The sequence below is a fragment of the Meleagris gallopavo genome, chromosome 2 (genome assembly GCF_000146605.3).
Source record: "Meleagris gallopavo isolate NT-WF06-2002-E0010 breed Aviagen turkey brand Nicholas breeding stock chromosome 2, Turkey_5.1, whole genome shotgun sequence".
Classification (NCBI taxonomy): Eukaryota; Metazoa; Chordata; class Aves; order Galliformes; family Phasianidae; genus Meleagris; species Meleagris gallopavo.
The window spans coordinates 10,225,865-10,243,421 of record NC_015012.2 but is presented as its reverse complement, the minus strand read 5'-3'; positions in this window follow the sequence as shown (position 1 = coordinate 10,243,421).

The following is a 17,557-nucleotide window of genomic DNA, read 5'->3' as shown; positions in this document are numbered from 1 at the left end:
TTTTTACACCCACCCACACAGCAAATGACATGCTCCAGGGCTGTTCAGGGAACTTAGCAACACACTTCTGCAGGGAAGCCATCAGCAGCCTGGTCTCAGGCACTTCTCAGAGTTTGCACCAACTCTTCCTCCAGCTTTCCCTTCAACAACTGCAAAGACATCAACACTCCTTGGCAGGGGTCTTGCCTCAAACAAGAAGAGCTATTCTTTGCATCAATAATCAGATAATGCAGTGCATGAAGTAGGTGGAAAGAAGAATCTTGGATTGTGTAGCAGAGCCTTGAGTCCTTTATCCCAGCCTTATGCTAGGGTGGCCCACCTTGCTTTACCTGTTACTCAATAAACAGATGGCAGCAGCTCCTCAAGGCAAGGAGTGTTGATGATAAGGTATAGGCAAGACCAAGAGAGGATGCAAATGTAAAAGTGCCAGCTTAAACTGCACTATGGTTTGCCCCAGTCTTTGATGCACAGTGCTACCTCCATTTGCTTTAGAGACACGTGGAGGGTTTCCCATGCTCTTTCCATGTCCACAGGACAGGATTTATGGAAGAATGGAGGTGGAGGGCCAAAGTGTATGGCTCAGATAGAGATAGGATTGATTCCCTAGAGTGTAAATGGCATCGGCAGCCACATACAGGAAAGGTGCCTATCACAACCCTGCTAAGGAAAAGAACTAGATGAGTCCTTGAGGGAGAACAAAAAGAAAAAAATATGTAAAGGGTTTGGGGCAGACAGAGGCTGGACAGTCAAGCAGACCTTGATGTGCACCAACCATTGCCAACCTAGTTCAATCACCAGCTCTCCTCTGATGTCTCTTCATCAGGATCAGGCCATGCAGCCAGTGGAATTGGTGGAACACCTTCCTTTTTCAGGCAGCAACTACCCCAGGCCTCCTTACAACAGAGACATGCCATCTGCAGCAGTGACCTGAGGTGGCCCAAGTGCAGGGCACCCACAGAAAGTTGGATTCACTGGTTCCATCTTATGAAACAGACTCCAGATTATGTTGATTTTTCAGGAACCCAAGAGCCCAAGTGAGGATTTAATGTAGTGCTCTTATTTCGTATTTGCCTACCTGAATCCTTGGAAATCTTTCCTTTAACAGTTCAGGCTTGAAGGTACTTCTTGAAGGCCACCTCTTCAGAACTGAAAAAGCTAAAGATCACTGCTTGCTCCACCAGTGGTACTGCCATCCCCTCATCAACTCTGAACCAGGAAAAACCACAAGCTTGCATAACATGAGAAAACAAATACACCAAGAGAGGCAAGGCTTCCCTATACTTGATCTCCAGAAATGGGAAACAAAAAATGCTCTAGTAAGTGCAAAAGAGCGGGGCAAGGACAATATGCTACTTTCTCTCAACACCCCTTTAGTCTTCAAAGAACGCTGCTTGGAAGGTTGCTATGGAGCAGAAGCTGTTTAGAGATCTCAGATCCCTTTGTTCATTTTGTTTGTGTCTTTTTGTGGTGAAGATCTCTGTAGAAACATCAGCCTGGCTAAAATAGACACTGACAGACCTTAAATATTAATAAAGGTATCTGCCTTCTGTAATTTGAAGTAACGTCCCAGATAGGGGTACTGTGAAAGCAGCTGTTTTCTTGCAAGGTCTCGCTGAAGAGGAGAAACATGTCAAAGGAGGGATGTGCAGAATGCAGAATTTGCAAAGAGAGAGTGATGGAAATAGCTGTGACTGTTAGCAGAGCACACAGAGAAAGTCCTCCTGCTGTAAGTGCTAAGTTGCATTGGAGAAAATAGTTGTCAGCTGGTGTAGATAAACAGCCCCAGCTGTCTACGAATATATGCCTCAAGGGGGAATTCATCATAGCTCTTTCTTCACCAGTAAATTTGCAAGGCAGAAGCCTAGATTTACAGAAGCAAACAGCAGGGTCTGGCTGGCAATTATTCCTGAAAGTGTTTTATGTTTGTTTGCCTGTACATGAAATTTGATAGAAGAGCACCACCCTATGATGATTTTTCTGGGAAAGTGTAAGAAAAACTGCCAAAAAAAAACCATACTTCAATTCTAATATTCTACTGCAGTGCTGCTCCAGTAGAGCTGCAGTCTGCTTATTGTTCATCTCCATCTCATCTGAGGACTCTTGCCCCCATAGGACTGCCTCTCCACTGAGACAAACCATGGTCAGGGAGCCCTGGGATGCTTCTGCATGGAATCCTACTGAAACTCAAGATGAGAGCATAAGGCAGGAGAGCATTTCTGCATGGAGGCATATAGCCTTTGAGCTGAAAACCTGTGTTTTCTCTCACTTTGCTTTGCCTTTGGCATTCTCAAAGTATTTTTTCCTCCTTGTTGAACTCTGTTCTGCAGGGAGCTAAAAAAGCAACTAAACCACTCTGCTTTGGACTAGCTGTCAGACCCTTTGTGATGGTTATAAACATATCAACATAGCCTGCTGGTACGAACTGATAACTATTTTTAGTCATTCAGTATGGGTTTACTGAACATGACCAAGCACTTTTCCTCCAGTTTCATTAAGAACAATCTTACTATTAGGAAATAGGGAGTTAATACAGCAAAGCACCAAATAAGTAAATGCTGGCCCCTAAATACAGTCTTGAAGTAAACAATCTTACAAAACCAGTTATCTCGCCCTCTAGGAAAGTTGCCAAAATAGTACATCGTATGCAGTTTTTGTATAATATCACACCAAGCAAAAGTGAGTAAGTTGCAAACATTCTAAAGCTCATCAGTTTGGCGAGGTTCCCTTCCCAGCTGAAGGATAGAGTTGAAGAAAGAAGTGAAATATAGACTGTCTTGGAAAGATGAAGACACTGCCCAAGCCAGGGAATCAGACAAAGCCTGGCTGTGCAGCATCACAAAGAACACCTCTGATAAAAAGAGCAATTTAGAGGGAGCCACGTCAGCAGTCTGACCTGTCTCATCACTCAGAAATAGAGCACAGAGGATTAGGCAGAAGTAATCTCATATTATAATGGTAGATTTTCTATATCAGATTGCAGTCACTCTTCCTTTCCTCTGTGATGTTCCCAATTTTGAGGGGGCAGTAGTTCTTTAGGAAACACTCTGCTATAAGCACTCTGTGAGGAGTCAGGCTTTGCTGCTGCAAAGCAAATGTGGTTGATTGTACTGTTGTCCAAGCAGAATGCTGGAAGAAAACTCTACACTTACGTTAAAAGTAGGTGAAATTCAGACACTCAATGAGTTTTTGTATCATGACGAAAAATGAAATCTGATTTTTAAATACACAGTTTATGACAAATGGAGAAGAGTTGCAAGGGAAGACTGAATCTCCAGGTCCATGAGTTGCTTTTTGATTATCAGGCCCACCTATTTATGAAAAGCACTGCATGTTCAGGACTAAATTCCTACTGCAGGTGAAATTTTGAAGCCTTGAAAGACTTCAGGATAGAAGACTATTCTTTTGCTCAAGCTGGTGGAGTCTGCTGGTGGAAAGAGGCAGGCACCAAGTTCTTACCACAAATTCAAAGGGTGCTGCCTTTATGCTTGCTAAGTTGAGTGGCAACCCCAATAGGAGAGCAAGCAGTAGCAGACTAGGATTTGTAAATGGACTAGTTCAGGAAAGGCTGCAAACACACCAGTTATCAAGTAGCCAGTAAACTGATTTGAGACTGAGATAGATTGCTACTGTGTGAAATGACACATTGGTATGCTTTTCCTGAGCCATGCTGAAATTACAGAGCCCAGTGCAGAGGCATGATAATCCATCAGTTCCAGCGTGTATCAAACAGGTATCAAGAGATGATTGTAGCAAAACCAATGATAATCTTTTAGAAATCCCAAGCTCTGCCTAGAAATATTGCAAAACCATTCCTGACTGTTCATCTCTACTGTTCTCCCTCCCTGCCAAGGCAGCACAATAGAACACCTCCCTCCCTTTTTCTTCTAAAAAGCTTTTCCTGAAGTCTAACCCAGACACACTACACTGTAATCTAAGGCTGAGTTTCTTTGACTACCCTGAAGCAGACATGAAGAATAAACTTAATCCCTCCCAGTTTGCACCTGCCTTTCCACACGCTTGGAGATCATCCCTGCATTTTTCTCTGGACACCTCTTCTTCAGACTCTCTCTGCTCTAAGGCAGCAAGGAGCCTTAGCTGGCACAGAGGAGCTGGCAACATTGCCACACTCTGAAAATGCAGGCAACAGCAAGAAGGGAGGGCTGGCACAGGCAGAGATAATAGTATGTATTATACTGAATTTTATGTCAGAACCAGAAGGCTCTTTATTAGATGATTTTCTTCTTTACTGCTCCCAACGGAACAGCAAATGCATATATTAGACTGTAAACCTCTACAATGCAATCTATGTAAATCACAAATATAAAGCCATGTAATGGTCCCTCATGGTGATCCAGCATCAGCGCTGTCGAAGCCAAGGGGGCCATTATTGCCTATGCTAGCAGAGATAACAGAAAGGACTTTTCCTTCACTTGGGTTGCTCCCCTAGCTCAGCTCTGCTTGCTAAGGTACCAGCAGCTCCTTTTGTCGCTGGCATGAAAACTGACACACAGGGGCTGTGTAAGCATATCCCCTGCTCAGTTATCCCCCAGAGATACATGGAGGTACATGGGAGCCAGGAGCTGAGCAACCTCAAACATAATATCTACTCAGTTACTTGGCTGGAAATTTCAGTCACAGGGAATTGAGAGGAATTGGCTGTAAGGAATTTTTTTGAGGATGAGGCACAGACCTTCCCAACAGCAGAAGACATAGCATCATCACAAGGAGATGAATCCTGGAAAGGTCAAGACAAGTGTCACCCTTGACTTGTTGGGCACTGTAACCGAGCCTCGAGTTTTTTTTGGGGGGAGCCTTAAATCAGCCATCAGTCCATTTCTTTCCCATTTTTCTCACCAGGGACTTGAAAGAAAATGTAGAGGAGGCATAGTACAGCATAAGAATGCTTGCCATCCAGAATGTAGGTGGCATTTTATGGTGTTGGGGATGCTTGTGCCTCTAGCAGCAACTGCAGGGAACCTGCCCACAGACAGCTCTGTTTAACGCTTGCCTCTAGGGAAGCACATTCACTCACTGTGAAAGATGCCATTAGGAAGAAGCTTCACCAGAGGAAAGCTCACTGGTGAAATGATCAGTGGCACCTAATTTCCTGTTAAGAGGCATTTGCCTCCTGAGGGCCAAGTTAATGAAGTCCAACCGGGTGTTGATTTGGTTATCATTCGCTGCTAAGTAGATGGATAGCATTGTCCCGAGGCAGGCAGGCTGCGTGCTAATGATCCTTCCATGCAGGCAGAGAGCTATCATAGACATGCCCATGACAGCTCATTGGAGAAGTTAGCATAGCCCAAGGGGGTGCCAGGCCACTGCCAAGCTGCAAGAGCCTTCAGTGAAGTCAGATAATACTGGCTGCAGACCGATTGCTTGGCCTCTTGCTCCCGAGGTTGTAGAAGGCATTCTGAGGTTGCTGTTGGCTCCCTGTGCTACATTCAGAAGCCCAAGAACTGAGCTGATATGCCACAACTCTATAGCCCTGAAGGATGCCATCTGTCCTACAGAGATCCAGTCAGGGGCAGGGATGTAGCAGGTGTTCCTCAGCCTTGTCTGAGGTGGATCTGTGTTGGTTATCATTCGCTGCTAAGCGAATGGACACAAGCACTGTGACAAACACTTGGCTGTTGAGGGATGCTCTAGGACAAGTTATTGTTCCCCATGAATTCCACTAAGGGATCACGAAAGCCAGTAGATCTGAAAATTAAACCATTAAATCTAAATGAAGTTATCCAAAGAGACATGTGACAAGGCAGCTGTGGGAAGTAACATCAGCAGAAGAAATAGGAAATAGAGCTTCTTCCCAATTTTTTTTTTTTTTTTAAAAAAAGATCTTTGGAAAGACTCTTTCAGCTTGAAAAGGCAAGATCCGCTTCAGCCTCATTTGATGCCTCATGGAGGCTCACAGTAACCTCATGGTCCCTGCTCTCAGGCCTAGGGTGATATTCACAAATAACTGAAGAGTTTCTTACTCCTTCCTATTCTTTGAAAGAACATTGTGTCTGTCTCTAATATGGTTTTCTTGTTTACCATTCTAAGTAACAACCCAGTGGTGGCAGACAAATGGGCAAGATGAACTTAAGGGTCTTTGGCATGCCTAATGTCTATGATTTTATGAGTCATTTCAATCAGAAAAAAAAAAAGAGGAGATGAAATGTTTGAATAGATCTAAAAAGACATGACATCATGGTTCTGTTTCCCTTCTTTGGAATTAGCAATAAACTGAATTATGCCCAGCCACTTATCATTAACAAAAAGTCTTTAACTTGCTTTTTTCCAAAATATGTTTCCCCTCTCTCCTAAATCAATTCACTAGAGAAAAGTAAGAGGCTTTCTCTCATACACACAAAGAAGAGCTATTTGGCCTTTGAGGAAGTAATAGAATTTCAGGCATCACAAGCAAATCAGCAATGTCCCAGTCATACGTACATCCAAACAGCAACTGAAATATTTAACTGCAGCCTTTAGCAGCATTTTTCTGTTCTGGCTGCTTAGCTGAACATCCAGTCCTGCTGGGCTGGCTAAAATACCCTAGTGAAATCCTCTTGGCATTGCTGCTTCTGCCTTTCAGAACACTGCTTTTTGTAGATGACCTAACTTTAAGGTGAGAAGTCAGGATTTTCCTCAGTGGACTTTACAGCAATAATGCGATGGAAAGCATAGCAATGACAGCAAAACAGAAGGTCTCAGGCTGCAGCCAGTAAGGATTTGCTCAAATGTGGGCACAGAAATAAAGGAGAAAAAGCTGCTTACCTTCAGAAGATCTCAAGTATACAGGGAGCTCCAGCAAGATGCCTTTGCCTCCACTGTCAACCTTTAAATGAGGTCTGGGAAGGGGTGGAGCCAAGATCCAGGACTGCATGCACCTGAGCTCCTCTGGGTTGGCCCTGCCTTCCTACCAGATGCTCAATCACTGGTTCAAGCCATTTCCACCACAACAGCACAGTGAAACTTTCAGTGACATATAATTTCACATAGATGGTACTCACCCCACCAAGGGTCCTGAGCTAGTTCAAGAGACGCCACATCGTTCATGAGCCTTACACAGACAGGGGTCTCTCCATTCCGCCCTGCTGTGGGGCACAGGAGCCCTTCATCCCAGCTCAGGGTACTCCCTCGTGGTGTCTCCTAACCCCAGCCGTGCTTCAAGTCTTTGCTGCTGAACAGGAGCCAGAATGAAGGAAGCAGGAACATTGCCTCTCTCTGTTTCACACGTACTCTGATGCTGGCTGAGCAATGTCTGGTTACCAGAAGGGTAAGCAGTTATGAACTGCAATTTCATCTGTAATGCTTGCTCTGACAGTACAGGTGGTAGTTCACTGCTTCTTGAAAGCCCATCTTCGCTCCTGACAGCTCAGTGAGACTTTGCATGAGGAGAGGGGAATTAAGCCTCCCAATGCAGGCACAGGTTGCTTTAGTTGACTTGACCATTCTAGAATGGCTAAAATGCTTGCAGTGAGGAAAGAGCATCCCAGATCACCAACACTGTTGGAACCTTCCGGTGGTCAGGAAGTTGCTGCCTGCCCCCACTCCTCCAGAATTTATATCCCAAACTCCCCTGCTCAAGCTAAAAGGACAGCTTGTTTTCAGATGCTCACAAGCCCGGGCTGAAGGTGTAATACAGACCCTAGACACCAAACACTGCAGTCATTTTAATCCACCTCTGTAGCCAAGATGAAGTATGAGAACTTGGCAAAATGGAATATAGCAAGCAGGCATCTTATTTTCAAGGAGTGGATGGCCATTTTCTCCTGCTGCTGAATATCTGTTCTGAACTATTTATGGCCAAGGAGGTTTCAGGTCTCAAGGCATATGTCATCTTCTGGATGTCCAGACTCAAGAATGCCTTCCCAAGATCTCAGGGGACAATGATCTAGGTCTCCAGGAGACCTCATGCTCCAAATACCAGTTCTCCAGCCTCTTCAAGGGTGAACACATAGGTGCCTGTTGTTAGGGCTTTTGAGTGATGCTATGGTCCTGGTGTGGAATCAGGAGTTGGACTTGTGATCCTTATGAGCCCATTCCAACTTGGAATATTCTATGAAAGGGCTCAGCAATCGGCTCCTGTGGGACTGCTCCTTGTATGAGGAAGACACTGCCCTACCATCACCCCTGGCTGCCTTCTCCCCTTCCCTTGCACTGTAGCTCCAATCTTGTTGCTTCCTGACACCCCTGAGCAAAGAAGATCACTGAGAAATGGTTTTCATGAGGTGACTGGAAATGTGTGAAAAAACAGTGTAATATCACCAATTGTAGTTTTACCCTGAGATTTGCCTACACTTATGGCATTGACTTGGGGCTATTGTCAGAACTGAGATTGGTATAATTCCCCAGACACCTTAAAATGGTATCCCCAAAGTTGTTACCCTAGAAAGACCTGAACTAGACCTTTCCATCTCCATTGAGCAAAAGCAACACCTAATAGAGTGTCTGGTCATTATCATTCATAGTAGCACCATTGCCTTCAGTTTCCTGGTTCTTTACTGGCTAATCAAGCAGTCCTGCAGTGCAAAAGCAGTTTTTCCCAGCAATACATGCAGTGGTACAGAGCCACGTCCCTGTAGAGCAGAGAAAGCACGCATTGTGACAATTACAACAAATCTCCCTAGACTGGAAACCCCACAGGATAAGCAGGTTGCACATCTACCGAGGTTCACAAATGGTAGCATTTCCACGTTTTATCCTTGATCCTCAATGTAGTAATTGCTAGGAACAACGACCTTATTTGCTTTACTAACAAATGCAGTTACAGATGATGAAGACGTCAGGTTGGTGAGGTAGGGGCTGGTACATTAAGAGAAGGTGAACATACTGGAAGGCTGATATTGTGCTGATAATACTGTCACTACCCTGTGCTCATACTGGGACAGCAAATGATACACATTCTGCCAAGGAGATCTCACAGAGGTTGTGATTTTCCTTTGTACTGAGGTACGACAGCAATCTCTCAGCTTAATTAGTAATTGCCGGAATATGTCACACTTGGTAGGAGGTAAATTATTTTGGCCTTATCAAATCATTTTCAAACATGCTGTTTCCTTTGTGGTCACAAAAACATTACAGCCTCAAAGCAGCAAGGGACCTGTTACAAAGGGGAAAAAAAATTGTGATAATAACAGAGATCTGTAACAAAACAGCAGATACAGGGGAACAAGTATCTTTGCTTCAGATTTCACTGTGACTTGGCTCACTGTGAGGCTGTTCAGGTCTGAACGACTTCCCAAAGTGAGGGGAAGCAACAGTTTCCCTCAAATTATATTATGGCAGACAGCAAGTCAATGTTCACTTCACACATTCCATTTCAAAAGCAAAACTAAAGCTCCCCGTCTCCAACTAGAGCCCCAAGTATGATCTGCAATGCCGAGAGTTCACATTCTCACAATTTCATCTTCTTTTTTCTCTAAAAACATCTTGAATTTATAGACTCGGTGCCAAAGAGTGTATTATTAACATCTAAAACTAGATACCTCGCATTTGACTGTGAAAAGTACTCATCACTCCAGCAAAACCCAGGATGGCACAAGAGGAATAGAAGTTCAACCTACAGATAGGTGGTGGTATGACTGTACCCAGCAGGACACGATTTTATCTTTCAACAGAGTGCACCAGCACATTTGCACTTCTTGCAGGACAGATTTCTCCCTTTTATATGTATTCTCTTATATTTGAGATCTTTTCTGGTAGAAAGGGCATTGATACTAAGACTGCCTAAAATGTGCTGCTTTAATTAAAACAGTATAACTTCTACTTGTAATTAATCCCTAATGGGTTTTGTAGATTGGCTCATTCTTTTATCCTGGGCCACAGAAGAAGAAGAGGAATTTTCAACTCAAGGTGCACTGAGCCCTAGAGGCAGAGAGATCAACACCAACATGTACAGAAGCTGACTGCAAGGCTGGCAACACAGGAGGAGAGAGGCTGTGCAAAGGCCAGAGCATATCAGTTATGGTGCCTTTCCAGCAGTCCCCCTGTAGTTGCACTCTCAGCAAAGAAAGAAGCAAGACTGCGTCAACTGTACCAAAAATCACTTCCATGCCAAATCCAGCAGAGATACAGTCTTCAAATGTGCTTATTGCTGCTTTGAGCAATGACAGATAAGAGAAATGTGACAGCAACCTGTGCCACTATGCATGCACTAAGGGCTGAATCACCGTATAAATCCAGGAGATTACAGCTGCTTTCAAGAGTGAATGCTGCTATCAGAGTATTCCTACCATGACTTGCTCCTGTCACCAGAAGGAGCAAGGACCCCCCTCAGTCTGTCAGCAAAACTGCTTGGTGAGGGAAGGAACCTCCAGTATTAATGAACTCTGCAGGAATGTACACGGCTCCCTACTCTTGTGCACTGATGCTGTAATCTGCCCAAATAAAGGGTGTCCGGTGTGCCTGGTGGCTATGAGGGCAGGGCTCCTAGGGTGCATCACCAGCAGAGAGCTGCATCACCAAGTGATGCGGAACACTGCTACTGCCTTCCCATGATGAAGGCCTTTTTGATTTGGAGATCTTGGTTCTTTCAGTGAAGCAGAGCCAAAGCAATGCCCCGTTTAGTGTGTGTGGAGCAAAGACTGATTTGGGCCTGATGTTCACACAGGAATACAGAAGCTCTGAATTGAGACGCTCTTGATTTCAGCCCAAGCTACAGAGAAAAGTTGCTTCTGAAGCCTACCTTGGATTTTTCTTAAATGCCACTTCCTTCTTCTCTGTTTCCAACATTTCTCCTGAATAACTTTAAGAATTGTGAGGAGAACATAAACCTCCACTTGCAGTTTATGATCAAGAAACAGACACGCAATATTATGAATTCCCCAGGCTGAATCCAACACCCTGAAACACTTGGAGATTTCTTGCTGTTAATAAAGAAATGAGGGGGAACTAATGCTGCTCATTCTTCTTCCAGTCAGAATGAGTACATGCACTTGAAATTTCTAAAGTGATCTGTTTTCCAATCAGCAGACATGTAAAGTTTGCATTATGATTTTGTTGTTATTATGCAACACAGAAGTTATTACAAATGGGGGAGAGAGTCATGAAGCGTCATTTCAGTGACACAATTAGATTCAGAATATCTAAAGGCTTAAAAGAAGGTTGATGAGGGGAAAAATGCTGATGTGTTGGCAGAACAAAGTGAGATACAGTAAGAATAAGAACCAATTCCCATGTGATTTAAATATTCATTAAAATCATAGAAATTCTGAAAACTCTCAGAGACAAGATTATTGTTCCACCACCATTTAGGAATAGCCACTATGTCACATGGCAAATGATCTTCAGCAGTTTTAACAACAGAAAGCTTTCAAAAACAGGCGAGACATCCTCAGGACACATCAGGAAAGGACCAGGACTACTCAGGGTCAGTCTATTTGTCACAGCTGTTCTTCAAATTGAGACTACACAGATGAAGTGAATCCTTAACAAAGATAATTTGGACAATCTTTGGACCAGTGCTGTGGCAAAGTCCCATAAGGTCACTTCAGATATTGCTTTACAATAACTCCTGTGTAAGTGCAAGCTCCTAATTAATTGCTTAATTAGTCGTAGTTGGTAGAAACCTGCCTAGAACAATGCCATCTGTGCTACAAGGTCAAGGAATGAGGACATGTTCAGCAAAATTATTGAGTGCAGTGTCTTGAATGAAATCCAGACATCCCAAGCTGGGACAATTACTATTTAAATTTGCCCAGAGGCCCACGTCTGGGGACAAATCCCATTTCCTGGGATATCAGATCTAGGAGAATTTCGAATGTACTGCCTGCCATTACCAGTACAAGGACTACTTTCAGCTTTTGCAGTTCATCCTTGCTATAGCAAAGGGAAGTGCGTGGCTCTGACCTATGGATGGGGCATTCTGCACCAACTTTCGATCTCTACCATGGAGTGAGAGAATGATTCCTTCCAGAGATCCTCCCTCAGATGAGTGAACAAGAAAATATCCAAATCCCATTCAGGGATGGCTCCCTTAACAGCCCTGAGAATAGAAGAATCTCTCTCTCCTACTCCTACCATCACATTTCTGCACCTTGCCTTAGAGATGAGAGCCTTAAAGAGAGGACCTTCATGATACACCTTGTGATACAACTCATGATGTTATGATGGGCACTGACAGAAATTCTCCTCTATTTTCAGGGAGAAGATGGCTAGTGACTAGAAAAGGAGATTGTTGCAGCCTGATTCTTTTGGATAAAGTCCTTTTGGACAAAGATTTAAGGATAGCTGCATAACAGCAGCAGATATACCTATGGAATCGCATCCCATACTACAGCTTGCAAGTACCTAGCTTGCAACGTTTATGAACAAAGTAAGGAAGTGCTATTACTGCCTGGTGGATGTTACAGCTAGGGAGTAGCTCAGAGAGGCAATGACATGAACTATAGGAGTTTCTCTGTGCATATGTATAGCATCATCTCATCCCACTGCTTATTCTCCATTGGCCATCTATGCAGTGAGGACCAAGAATTTTGAATAATAGCTGTTTTGAATTTTGTTCTTTCTTGCAAACTTTATGATAGCAAAACACTCACTCTAAGGAAGGCAGGATGAGGAACACAGTGAAGCAGAGATTGCCCGTCGCATCTCTCCTGCTCCATGCCATGATCCCTCTACTTTCACCTATGGCCTCTCCTACTCTATTGGAGGAAGCCATGTTCTTCTGTGAATGAGTATGGACATCCATTCACCCAAGTGACCCTGATTATTTCACACTTCTTGGGAAATAATACAAGAAATGCCAAGATGTGGAAATGTCATTCATAACTGATCATTGCTTCCCATAATGACTGTATTTTAATACCGCACTGGAACAGGGAAAAGGAGAAGAGTGATTTTCACAATAGGAAAAAAGTTTTTGGTCCCTTATTTTTTGTTTCTGAGCACATAAAATGCTACATTAGTTTTATTTCCAGGAGTACATTAAGATCATGTATCTTGATAGGTGCATTTTAATGTCCTGCCTACCTCTGTGGAGACAGCTGGAGGCAAAGAATCCACCAAATGCTGTTGTTTAGATTAGGAAATGTTGTTTGGGAGCAATGCAATAATATTAGATAATGAACTAATCTTTCACTTCCCAGTGAAATATTTCAACCATCTTAGGCACAAGCAAAGCAAGTGCTGAAAGCAGGTACCAAAGAGACTGATAAGAGGTAGCACCAAAGCTCTTCCAGATCTATGCAAGAACAATTAATGCAGGAAAGCACCAGTCTATATATATTCCTCTGGCAACCCAAATTTCTAATGGCTGCCTCACAGAAGCTGCTCCTGCTTGGCTCAGTGTTTTGTTCTGGAAACAAGAGCAGCATTCCCATTTACTTTAATAGGATGGAATTATTTCTTATTGCTCTTCTTGACTCTCAAGCTTTTACACTGGCACAGAACTTAACCTTACAGAGGTCCCTCTGAGCACTGCCACTAACATCAGAAGCCTGTACTTTCATAGAATCACAGAATCGTGGAATGTTTTGGATTGGAAGGGACCTCAAAGACCATCTGGTTCTATCCCCCTGCCCTGGGCACAATTGCTACCCACCAGCTCAGGCTGCCCAGGGTCCTATCTAACCTGGCACTGAATGTCTCCTGGGATGGAGCATCTACAGCTTCTCTGGGCAACCTTTTACTCTGCTGCCTAGGAGGACATGCCATGATCCCACAACACCATTTTTCATCTAAATTTTAGTCTAAAAAAGTTTTATCTAAATTTATCTAAATATGTTAATATAAAATTGATATATACATATATAAATATTTATAAAATACCCGTATAAAAACTTCATTTATTTTCTGCAAATGGGAAGTCAGTTTAGTCAATAAAAATACAATTGTCTGGCAGGCATCTTTGGATGCCCAGATCATTAGACTCACGTCTTCCTTCTGGGAGTTTTTCTGCAACCCATTTGAAAAAGAGATATGTAGGTTATAATCGGAAGTGATCATTTCACTTTGTTGTGCATTCAAATAAAGTAGTAATTCAGTAGCACTCACCACAGCAGCTACTGAAAGATAGAACTGTGCATTCAAGATTAGAACATAGCCCTGAGTCTGGTACACGATGTTTATCTCTGAGAAAAAAAAGAATACCTGAGTATTCTGCAAACTGTTAAAAGGTTAACCTTAAATCTTTGCCACTGAAAACATCTACTCATTTTACCTCTGAATATATTATGCTTCAAATGTGTATAGCTTGTTTCTTTTGTTTTTGTTTTGGAAAAAAATTTTCTGTGAGCTGTCTCAGTGAGAGATGAAAGAAAGATCTATTATATAAACTGTACCCAAAGACCTGCTCTAGAAATACATTCTGTTCTTCTTGCCTTTGGAGAATTCAAGGGACATTGTCACATCACTGGGCTTCAGCTACAGCCACTGAAGAAGCATGTAAAGCTTTTTGGCTTCCTTGACAACAGAGGCAGACAGTGGGATGGAGTAAAAGGGGAAGACTGCACCATTCCCAGATTCGTAGTGGGTTTCTTCTTTTCTCAAGCCTCTTTCAGCAGGGGGAACTGCTATGTACTTTGTCTTCCAGATGATGATGGCTGACTGTCATTCCATGTTAGCATGGGCATCTTCCCGCTCTTCTGGAGGCGTGCAAAATCATGTGCCCTGTGCTCATCCTTGGACTCTGTCTCCCTCTCTGTCCTCTCCCAGAATATAATTCTCTCTGGATGCTCCACATTTACATGTGTTGAAATGAAATGTTACACAGGGATGCATGTAGTTTGCTAACGAAAACTTCCTGTGGTAATGCTAATTTCATCTCTATGCTAACAATAAACATCCTCATTGCCTAAGAGAAAAAAAAAAAGTAAAAGTAAAATAAGAACACTGCCAAGTGTTCTTCATGAGATTTGCTTACATATCAGGGTGCCTGAACACCCTAATCAGTGGTAGTGTACCACCCTACTCTTCGGATGGGCCTCTGAGTGACTTTGTGAGTAGCATAGGCACACTGAGCTTAGAGGTAGGAGCACAAGCAACTTGTTGAAGGTAGATTATTCTGCACTGAAACAATCTTCACTGTCTCATAACCTGTGAAATAATAAGCCAATACATGAGCAACAAAAAATAACAGCAGGACAAAAAGAGGATGCCAGGTGGGAGCAGTGTTTTATACCCTTGGAGCATGACTACCGATACGTCTCTTGGCTCCTGCTGTCTCAGCATAATTATGTGTGAGACATAAATGTCTGACAGTGAACAATTCACATTCAAAGTTTGCCATTGTGCAGGATGTTCTCGTTAATAAAAGAGACCCCTAATCTCCTCAAGCATTTCAGGTTGGTCTCTCTTCTGTCCCAAAACTTTATTGTAATTAAACACTTGCATAATGAATTAAACTCTTCTGGGAATGTTACATGTAAGCTACCTTTCCAATTATTTAAAATTAGCTTAAGGGCTGAAGCAATCAGGCCACTCATTAATCTAATCTCTTTTTGTCATTGCAGTTCGTGACTTGGAAATGTGACCACAAGATCAAACGGACAAAGAGGAATGAAGAGGAAATTACACAAGACATTTATAAAGTTCCCTAGCCCAAGACTTCACCTACAGCACAATGAAATCAACAGTGCTGACATGCTACACTAATGGCCATTCTCTGTGTGCACAAACATCTCTTTTCTCAGGACATGTCTACCCTGAAGGGAAAATTCAGCACAAGCAAAGTCTACCCTTGTTCTTATTGCTGGTTGGGAGCCATCTCCAGCCCAGAAAGCAGGGAACTGGAGAAGCTGGTAGTTAACAACCGCACTTCAGAGTACCTCTGATTATCTGGGGCAGAGCTGGCTACTGGCAGACCCCAGTTTCCTCATCCAGCACATACTTCCCTCTTGGTAATGTCCTTCCTTCCTTCTTGAAAAGCTGAGGGACTCTCATATATATATATATTCTAATAAACAGCGTAACAATGAAACGCTTACATAGAGAGAGCCTCAGCCTAGCTGCTATGGGACTGACTCAGCCCCATGGCTAAGACTGAAGGGATATGAACGCATGTGATGACATTTCCTTGCTGTCCACCTGCTTCTGCAGCACCATCTCCTGTCCCAGATGGTTTCCAGAGTCTGCATCCTGTCTTCTTGCATCTTCAGTACATGGTAGGAGATTCTGGTAGACACACCTGAACAGCTTCTTCAACAAAGAACTTTCCTGAAGATTTTGGCTTTCTTGGATGCACGATAACCACAAACACAAAAGTTTTCCAGGTGCTCCAGGGTACCATGGAATTTTGATTGAGTTACCAAACATCCGTAAGAACACATTACGACCTCTGTGGACAGAGCACAGTGGATTGTAGTGGGAAAATGCCTGGTCACTTGAGGAAAATAGTGGCTGGTATGGAAATACTGTGGACATAGGTGGCAGGGTCTCTGCTCCTGCCTGAAGTGAATGTGTCTTCCAAGCACCAGAATGGGGCCTGGTGCAACAGAGTACCTTACAAACTGAAAGGTGGGACAAGGAGTGAAAGCCCACCAGCTAGAATGATCACCAGCACAGACTCTGCTCTTCAGGATTAGGCTAGAGTATAGATGCAAGTCAAACAACTAGATAAATATATCTGTAGAGCCATATGCAAGTACAAAGAGGCTGTCTTGTGGCAGCTAAAATTATGGTGTCGTTTCATGATCTTGAAGTGCTTATCCTTGCAAACACTGTGTTTTACTTAACAGAAGTGCATACATATGCACTTATAAAGAGAGACAGTTTGCAAGCAGAGATGTATGGATACTTGCAGAGGATGTTTACCCCACATTTCCTCATATAAAACCTTGTCTTCAGTGGTCTCAAACCCTACCAATCTTCAGGTCTTAAATCTGACTCACTGGTCCTCACCAGGCATTTGTGTTACAGAATCATAGAATGGTTTGGGTTGGAAGGGACCTTTGAGATAATCTAGTTCCAACCCCCTGATGAATGTGGCTAAAGAAAACATTATATGTTTCTTCAGATAACTACTGAGAGGAAGTCCCAAAGCTTATGGCTTGTTCCAAGGAGATGTTCCAAATCTCTGTGATGTGAGGATATGAGAGATGTAGACACCTGGAACTGAAGACATGTAAGCATATTCTGTTTTCTGAATAGAGAAATGTGAAGAAGAGAGGGGAGAAAAGCACACACAGGTCTCACCAGCACCACTGGCATGTTTGGTGGTGTGATCTGTTGTACTATTGAGTTATCTTATGTTTTTTCAAGATGAGATGGAGTCTATGAGCAGGATTTCTAATGAATAATCAGCATATAATGTCTGGGTGTTATTTCCCTGTCCTTTTAGTAGTGGCTGGATATTAATATTTGATGCAGAGAAGCAAAGTGAAATACATTCCTGCATGTTGAACATCTGATCTCTGGTCTCTGATAAAGTTTAAGTTCATATTGTCCTCTTTCTCCCTCTGGATACATGGGCATTATTGCTCTTTTCTAACTGGTGACCACTGTATTGTAAAAATACATTTTTTTCAAAGCCTCTATCTCTGAAAATTGGACAGAAAGTAACCGAAAGCTTCAGAACTTATCTTGAAGAGAGATAAGCTGCTCTTTTGCCTTACCCCATTTGCTTCATGTCCAC